The sequence below is a fragment of the Hordeum vulgare genome, chromosome 7H (assembly GCF_904849725.1).
Source record: "Hordeum vulgare subsp. vulgare chromosome 7H, MorexV3_pseudomolecules_assembly, whole genome shotgun sequence".
Lineage (NCBI taxonomy): Eukaryota > Viridiplantae > Streptophyta > Magnoliopsida > Poales > Poaceae > Hordeum > Hordeum vulgare.
In genome coordinates this window covers 508,427,098-508,435,057 of record NC_058524.1, presented here as the reverse complement: position 1 = coordinate 508,435,057, position 7,960 = coordinate 508,427,098, and the positions used below count along the sequence as shown (strand labels likewise).

The window sequence follows — 7,960 nt, the reverse complement described above, 5'->3', positions numbered from 1 at the left end:
GGGAAATTTGCTATTGTCCTACAAAGTTGTGTGCTTGGAGGCCCAACATGAGTATACAAGAAGAAGGGTGTGTGGTAGACATCAAGCTCTTTTCTAGCGCCGTTGCCGGGGAGGCTAGTAAGCGGCACTCACATCCCATCAATGAAGCTATTTTATAGCACCGTTGCCGGGGAGGTGAGTGCTTGAAGGTATATCTTTAGATCTTGCAATTAAATCTTTTAGTTTCTTGTTTTTCACTAGTTTGGTTTTATAAAAGAAAACTACAATAAAATGGAATTGAGGTTGCCTCATATGATTCATCTTTTCAATGTCTTTCTTGAAAATGATGGAAAGGAAAATTGTGCTCAAGTGTTACAAGAAGAAGTTATTAAAATGTTTGGCACTAAATCTTTGTATGATGAGCATGATTGCTTTGTTGTTAGTATGAATTCCTTGAATATTCATGATGCTAATGATATGCAAAGCCACAAGCTTGGGGATGATATGTTTGATGAAGATGATATGTTTAGTCCCCCAAGTTTAGATGAGAAAATTTATTATGATGAAAGAATGCCTCCTATTTACGATGATTATTGTGATGACATGTATGCTATAAATAATAATGATAACCGTGAAACTTGTCATCATGATTTTAATTTTCAATTGGATTATGCTTCACATGATAGTTATTTTGTTTAGTTTGCTCCCACTACTACTAATGTGAATAAATTTTCTTATGTGGTGAGTAGTAAAATTTCTATGCTTGTAAATCATGAAATGAATGCTTCATGTGATGGTTATATTTTTAAATCCCTTCATGATGCTAGTGAAAATTATTATGAGGGAGGAACATATGCTTGTAGGAATTGCAATAATATCAAGTTTCCTCTCTATGTGTTCAAAGTTTTGAAGTTATGCTTGTTTTGACTTCCTATGCTAGTTGATTCTTGCTCCCATAAATTGTTTGTTCACAAAATCCCTATGCATAGGAAGTGGGTTAGACTTAAATGTGCTTGTCATGAGATTCATGGTGCTCTTTTGCATGTTATAATTATTATTCCTATGTGAGCATCATTGATATCATCATGCCTAGCTAAAAGGCTTTAAAGAAAAGCGCTTGTTGGGAGACAACCCAACACTTTTAATTTCTATTTTTTTGGTGTTCACATGATTAAGCTACTGTAGTAATCATGTTTTATAGCTTTGGTTTCAATAAAGTGCTAAGTAAAGCCTTTGGGATAGTGTGGATGATAGTTGAGTTGATTCTGTGCAAAAACACAAACTTTTGCTCACAGTCCAAGAATTTTGTAAATTCACTGGAACGTGATCTTGATCTGAATATTTTACACATGATTGATATAAAAAATTCCTGGATTTTCCTAATTTGTCAGAATTATTAGAGACAGGGAAGTATGGTTACACTACAGATCTTCAGAGACTGTTCTGTTTGTGATAGATTCTGTTTTGCTTGCATAGTTTGCATGTTTTAGTGTTTTCATAGCTTATATTGAGAGATATAAATTATGTTAATAATATAATACAGTAGTAATCATGTGAGAATAATTATGAATTTTGTCTTTCCATTACCTAAGTGAATGATCTATGTTTATCATACTAACCCATCTCACGAAGTTCCGTTAAGTTTTGTGTGATTGAATTTTTCAAGTTTTGGGTGAGATACCAATATAAGGAGAATAAGGAGCAGCAAGAACCTATGCTTGGGGATTCCCAAGGCACCCCCAAGGTAATATCTAAGTAAGACTCAAGCGCCTAAGCTTGGGGATGCCCCGGAAGGTATCCCCTCTTTCATCTCCAACATTATCGGTATATCTTACGTGAAGCTATATTTCTATCCATAACATGCTATGGGTTTTGCTTGGAGCGTCATTTTATTTTGGTTTTATATTTCATTTGTTATTTATAAAAAACATTCCAATAAAAACTTCCAAGAATTGCCTTTAGAATGCTTGAATTGCATGTATGATGTGTGTTGTACAAAAACAGAAAATTTTGGTGTAGTATTTGAATTATCAGATATTACTTGAACATGGAAAGTTTATGAAATATTTTGCACAGTAATTTCATATGATTTTTTTATCACATCCTAAATTTTCAGAATTTTTGTAGATACATAAGTATACTTATTATATACATTTCTACAAAGTGTTGTGTTTCGATAGATTGTTGTCATAGTTTTGTTATCTACTTATCCTAGATTTTTCATCGATTATATCCGTAGATATAAATTATGAAAATTATAGTAAACAGTAGATAATGTTTGAAAATTATCATGCAAATTGTCTTGGAAGTACATAAAGACTTGATTTATTCTTATGTGCCCTAACCTATCTAACGAGTTCTTTTCAAGTATTGCGTTGATGAAGTTTTTGAGACTTAAGTGAAGCCGGGACATGAGAGGATTGAATGAGATACACAATTTCAATATTTTAGATGCCCAAGTCACCCCAAGTAAATATTTCAAGAAGTCGCAAGCATCTAAGCTTGGGGATGCTACGCATCCCACCTTTCTTCATCAACAACTATCGGTTAACCTCTGTTGAGCCTAAATTTTTATTTGTCCACATGATATGTGCTATTATTGGAGTGTCTTTTGTTTTAATTGTTGTTTGAAATAAAATATCAGATATGGGAATGTTTATTGATAGAGAGTCCTCGCATATCTACTTAATTGTTTGAGTACTCATTGATCTTCACCTATATCTTATTTTGAAGAAATATGCTCTCATGCTTCACTTATATTATTTTTAGAGTTATTAGAAACTTCGAATAAATCCTCTCTTGCTTCACTTATTTTGAGTGTTGAAAATTCTAAAGAAACTTGTGCTCTCGTTCTTCACTTGTATTTGTTTTGGAGTTTGTTATTAGCAATGGCAACAGTTTTTAAATGAAACTGGTCCCAAAGTGATAGATATCCAGGGGATATATAATAAAAACTTTCAAGAAGATCATTGGATGTTAAACTTGATTCTTTGCAATAGTTTTGCGATATGAAGATAGTGATATGTAAGTTGTGTTGATGAGTAATTATGATTTAGTAAGAATATTGGTGTTAAGGTTTGTGATTCTGTATGCATGTACATGAAGTCAATAATTATGATATGAAATTACATCCTACTTGTGTTGCATTATTCAGTGTTAGTTATGTGTAATGTTCTCTTATGATGGTTTCACTTGTACTGAGCGGCAATGCTGCTTGTGCATCCAAATCCTAAACCCAAAGTTGTGCCAAATGAGTCCACCATACCTACCTATATGTGGTATTTCAGTGCCTGTCGGGACCCCGATCCTAAGCCATATAAATCGAGCATGTAACACGTCACATCACTTTGCGGCCTCACGCACGGTAAACCCCACGGCTGCCACCTTACCTTGGTCAGGACCGTTTGTTTTTGGCTCACGTATATGAATGTGTCGCTAGTAATCATATGTCAAAGAACCCGGGTCAACATGACTAGTTATAAATCCATGTGGCACATCCATACAAGGACAGGCATACATAACCGAGCAAAGCGGGTGTCAGTCAACAACGAGTTTAGACGAGTCATAGCAAGCTACATGGACTCCATTACACCGCATGACATTTCTTCGAAGAAGTATACATGTCGGTCAACCAATGTGTCCGGAGTAGTAGCAAGCTACCAAGGCTCAGTGGAAAACACAAAGGGGCATTTCCCTGTAAAGAGTACTACGAAAGGCACACAACTAGGTGTCGAATCACATACATACCGGTGCACGTCACACGTACGCACGACACGCCCGATATGCATAGATACAACAATGGCATCACAAAATAACCATACAACATAACAACATTTATTTAGAAGGCTCCAAAGTGCTAAAATGGTATAATGTTACAAGCAGGGGGTCACATGACCTAACATTCAGAGAATACACTCAACAAGCGAAAGTTACATGTTTAGGTACAGACATCTACTAAAAATGGTTGGAAGAGCCTAAAAAGCTACAACGACGCTACCAAAGGAGCCACAACTCTGTTTGGGATTCCCAAGCTATTCTGGTCAACATTAAACACATCGTGTAGAACCAATAATAAAACTAATGTCTCCTCTGCAAAACATAAATTAAGAAATCGTGAGTACAAAGGTACACAACAAGACTTACATCAGAACCATCTACATATGCATCATTGTCAACAAAGGGGTTGTGGAGTTTAATAACAGCAAGCCAACTTTGACTCTTGGGTAACATGTACTACGACTATGAGTACTTCATTAGAGGTGGGATAGCGCACACGTGTCCACATATTCACCAAATCAATGCACCACCATGGATCCATTATCGTCTCCCTACGAGAAGGCCATCCATATCACTCACACTTTTCTTGCGTATTTTAGAGTATCCATTTCAAATTGTCTATGTACCACATAAGTTTCCAATTAGTCTATATCCGAGGACGCGGCTATTCGAATAGATTAATTCACCCTTCATGGGTATACTTCTTCACACATCCTCTCACCACTTACCACCATGTGGACATCATGCATCTCGACAACTTTCAAGCGGAAGCACTGGCGTGGGTGTCGGCCACGACCTGACTAACCACACATGACTCTAGTCCAGGTTTATCGCCTATTTGAGACTGAACCCGCAAGGAAGTCCGGCCGAAGTTCCCATTACGGCCCCAAACGATGTGTATAACGTTCCCAAGCCCACCTCGATGGATGGTTCTACACTTTGTACACCCGACCACTCGTGTATCTACAGCGCAATACCCTACCCCTTCGGTCAGCGCTATGCACGACCGCCAACACATCCTACAAACACTAGAAACTAGTTGAACTCCTGGACAGAGGACAAGGCGATTAATAAGTCGAGAGAGACAATTAAGGATCCCAATGTGCGGTAGTATCTTGTCTCGGAGAACATACGTAGAACTCAGTTCTTATGGGCGATCCCAATGAGACAACCCACATGTACTCCTCCATGGCCTCTCATTGCTACCTTTACCAAATCGCATTCACATAATTATCTCTCACACAACAGGACATGTTCACAACCATTCCGATCCATCGCCCAGATGGATCAGATCCGACACGACTCTAAGCATAGCAAGCACAGTAAGCAAGCATGGATGAGTAAGCACAACAAGGCTCAAGCAGTTGCTACTCATGCTAAGTGGTTTCAACTATTTACTGTGACAAGGACAGGTCATGCAAACGAATGGGTTCATCTACCGAGAACAAGTGACATTTGAATTGTTGTTGTCCTAATGCAGTAAAAGAGAGCAGGAGCGAGAGAGTGGGTTTATATCAGTATGCTCAAGGGGGTCGCTTGCCTGACAGTTTTGAAGGTAACCATGGGTCTTCATTACTGTCAATGATCACAACGTCGGAACCATCGTCTACAGAGAGGGAACAACACCGGCAAACAGAAAAAGAACAACCTTTATTTCACGGAAATGCAACACTATGATGCATGTTCATGACACAGCAATATACTATTGATTGAGCTAATGCATCTAGCAACAAGATTAAACAAAGTTGGTTTGAACCAAAGGTTCAATTTCAACCTCCATATGTAGTTATTTAAATCAAATTTAATTGAATTGTCCTAAACAGAGTACATAATTTGTTCTAGCATGCATGGAAAAGATACCATGAGATTCCTTGGATTTTTCTGGTAATTTTTCATATATAAATTATTTTTATTGGAGTTATGGTTGAATTTCCATGATTTTTAGAAGTTTTGAATATTTTCTAAAATTTCCTGGGTTATTAATATTCCAAAAGAACATTATTGCATCAACACTGTATCATGCTTGCCTCATCAAGTCAACGGCGCCAAGTCAGGTCAAAACTAATGTGTGGGGTTTAATATAAAACTAGGGCTCTATTAGCCTGTGGGGTCCACACGTCACTGGCACAGGGGATTACTTAGCAAGGTCATTAGCCACTAATGACGTTGCCATGTCATCACGCCGGGGATCAGCCGGCGGTGACCCAATCCTTGGCGGGGACATGCCGGACTTGCCCGTCCGGTCAGCTCCGACAATGGATGGACGAGTGTGTGGGCTCTATGGATCAGGCGCAGTGCGACGCATCCGATGGTGGTGGCCGCAAGTGCTGGGGAGGGCTGTGGCAACGGCGGCAACGAGCGAGCCGGCAGGGAGCTTCGGCCACAGTGTGCTGGCTAGCTATGACGCGAGAGGGAGACCGCAAGGAGAGGGAGAAGGACGACGAGCTAACGACAGTGACAAGGGGAGTCTCAGCTTACTCGGGGATGCGCGGATGGCCGTGAATCAACTTCGAAGAGGACCGCTTGCCGGTGGTTGAAGACGGGTTGGAGACGGTGTCCTACGCGTGAGGCCTCGCGTTCCTTGCTGGAGAGCTTGAGGTAGACGAGACAAAGCTCGTGGTCGGCTCGTAGGGGTGAGGAGAGCGTGATGGCTACGATTACGATGGCGGTGAGCTTGAGCAGGGCTCGGCCATGGCGAGGGGAAACAGAGAAGTAGGGAGGGGTATAACGAGGGGAAAGGGGAGAGACCGTTCCGGACGACTCCAAGCTTATCCCCGTCGTGGTCGCTCGAGGGAGGCAAGCAGGCACGAGGCATGGTGTGTGGTCGTGCTCGCCATGTTTTCCTTCGCCTCTGCCTACTCGCAGAGGTAGGAGACGACTGACACACGCCAGGTGGGTCGGCGTGCTCCTCCGCCTCAGGTATGTGCAGTTTATTTTTTTTTCTTTTTTTCCTGCTATTTGTTTTTGTTTAATTGTTGGAACCAAAACATTTTCGTAAATTGTGAAAATACTGCTAATGACTATGTAGATTATTCCACATATTGTCAGTATTTTGTTTCCTCATTTGGACAAACTTTCATTTAACATAGGACAAAAATATTTGAAGTAATTCCAACAGTAATTTTCTCTAGTTTCAGATACTTATTTTGAAACCTATTTTTTGTCTAGTTTGGACAAACTATTTGATTTGAGGTAAATCCCATTTGCTAGGGTTTTATGGAGGCCATTTTGGGTTCATTGATTCAAATTTGTTTTGAATTTGGTTTAATCCATTTGGGGTCGGGTTAGGTCATCCCTATTTCAAGTTTAAGGGGGGAAATAACATGATGATATGAATTCCAATGCAACTATTTACAAGCAATATACACCAAGGAGATATCCCATGGTGTATGCTCTTTGCGGATGATGTGGTGCTAGTCGATGATAGCCGAACGGGGGTTAATAGAAAGTTAGAGTTATGGAGGCGGACTCTAGAATCGAAAGGTTTTAGGCTTAGTAGAACTAAAACTGAATACATGAGGTGCAGTTTTAGTGCTACTAGGCGCGAGGATGGAGAGGTTAGCCTTGGTGGGCAGGTGGTACCGGAGAGAGACACGTTTCGATATTTGGGGTCAATGTTGCAGAAGGATGGCGATATCGATGAAGACGAAGGCCACTGAATCAAGGCTGGGTGGATGAAGTGGCGCCAAGCTTCTGGCGTACTCTATGACAAGAGAGTGCCACAAAAGCTAAAAGGCAGGTTTTATAGGACAGCTATCCGACCTGCGATGTTGTATGGCACGGAGTGTTGGCCAACCAAGAGACGACATATCCAACAGTTAGGTGTAGCAGAGATGCGCATGTTGAGATGGATATGTGGTCACACAAGCAAGGATCGGGTACGGAATGACGATATACTAGAGAGACTTGGGGTAGCACCGAATGAAGAGAAGCTGGTCCAGCATCGTCTCAGATGGTTTGGACATATTCAACGGAGGCCGCCGGAAGCGTCGGTGCATAGCGGATGGATAAAGCGTGCTGAGAATGTTAAGAGGGGTCGTGGTAGACCAAACATGACATGGGAGGAGTCCGTTAAGAGAGACCTGAAGGTTTGGAATATCGACAAAGACTTAGCCATGGACAGGGGTGCGTGGAAGTTAGCTATCCACGTTCCAGAGCCATGACCTGGCTTCGAGATCTTATGGGTTTCAACTCTAGCCTACCC

At 40.6% G+C, this 7,960-nt stretch overlaps 1 long non-coding RNA gene across 1 annotated transcript; it reads right to left on the bottom strand.

Annotated features, from left to right (window-relative positions):
- Positions 1 to 3,799: 3,799 nt before the first annotated feature.
- On the bottom strand, positions 3,800 to 6,638 carry LOC123411795. Its single transcript, XR_006613330.1, has 2 exons — positions 6,235 to 6,638; positions 3,800 to 4,068 (listed from the first exon to the last, which is right to left on the bottom strand). It is a non-coding gene; the product is annotated as an uncharacterized LOC123411795 (long non-coding RNA).
- Between the last annotated feature and the right edge of the window lie 1,322 nt (positions 6,639 to 7,960).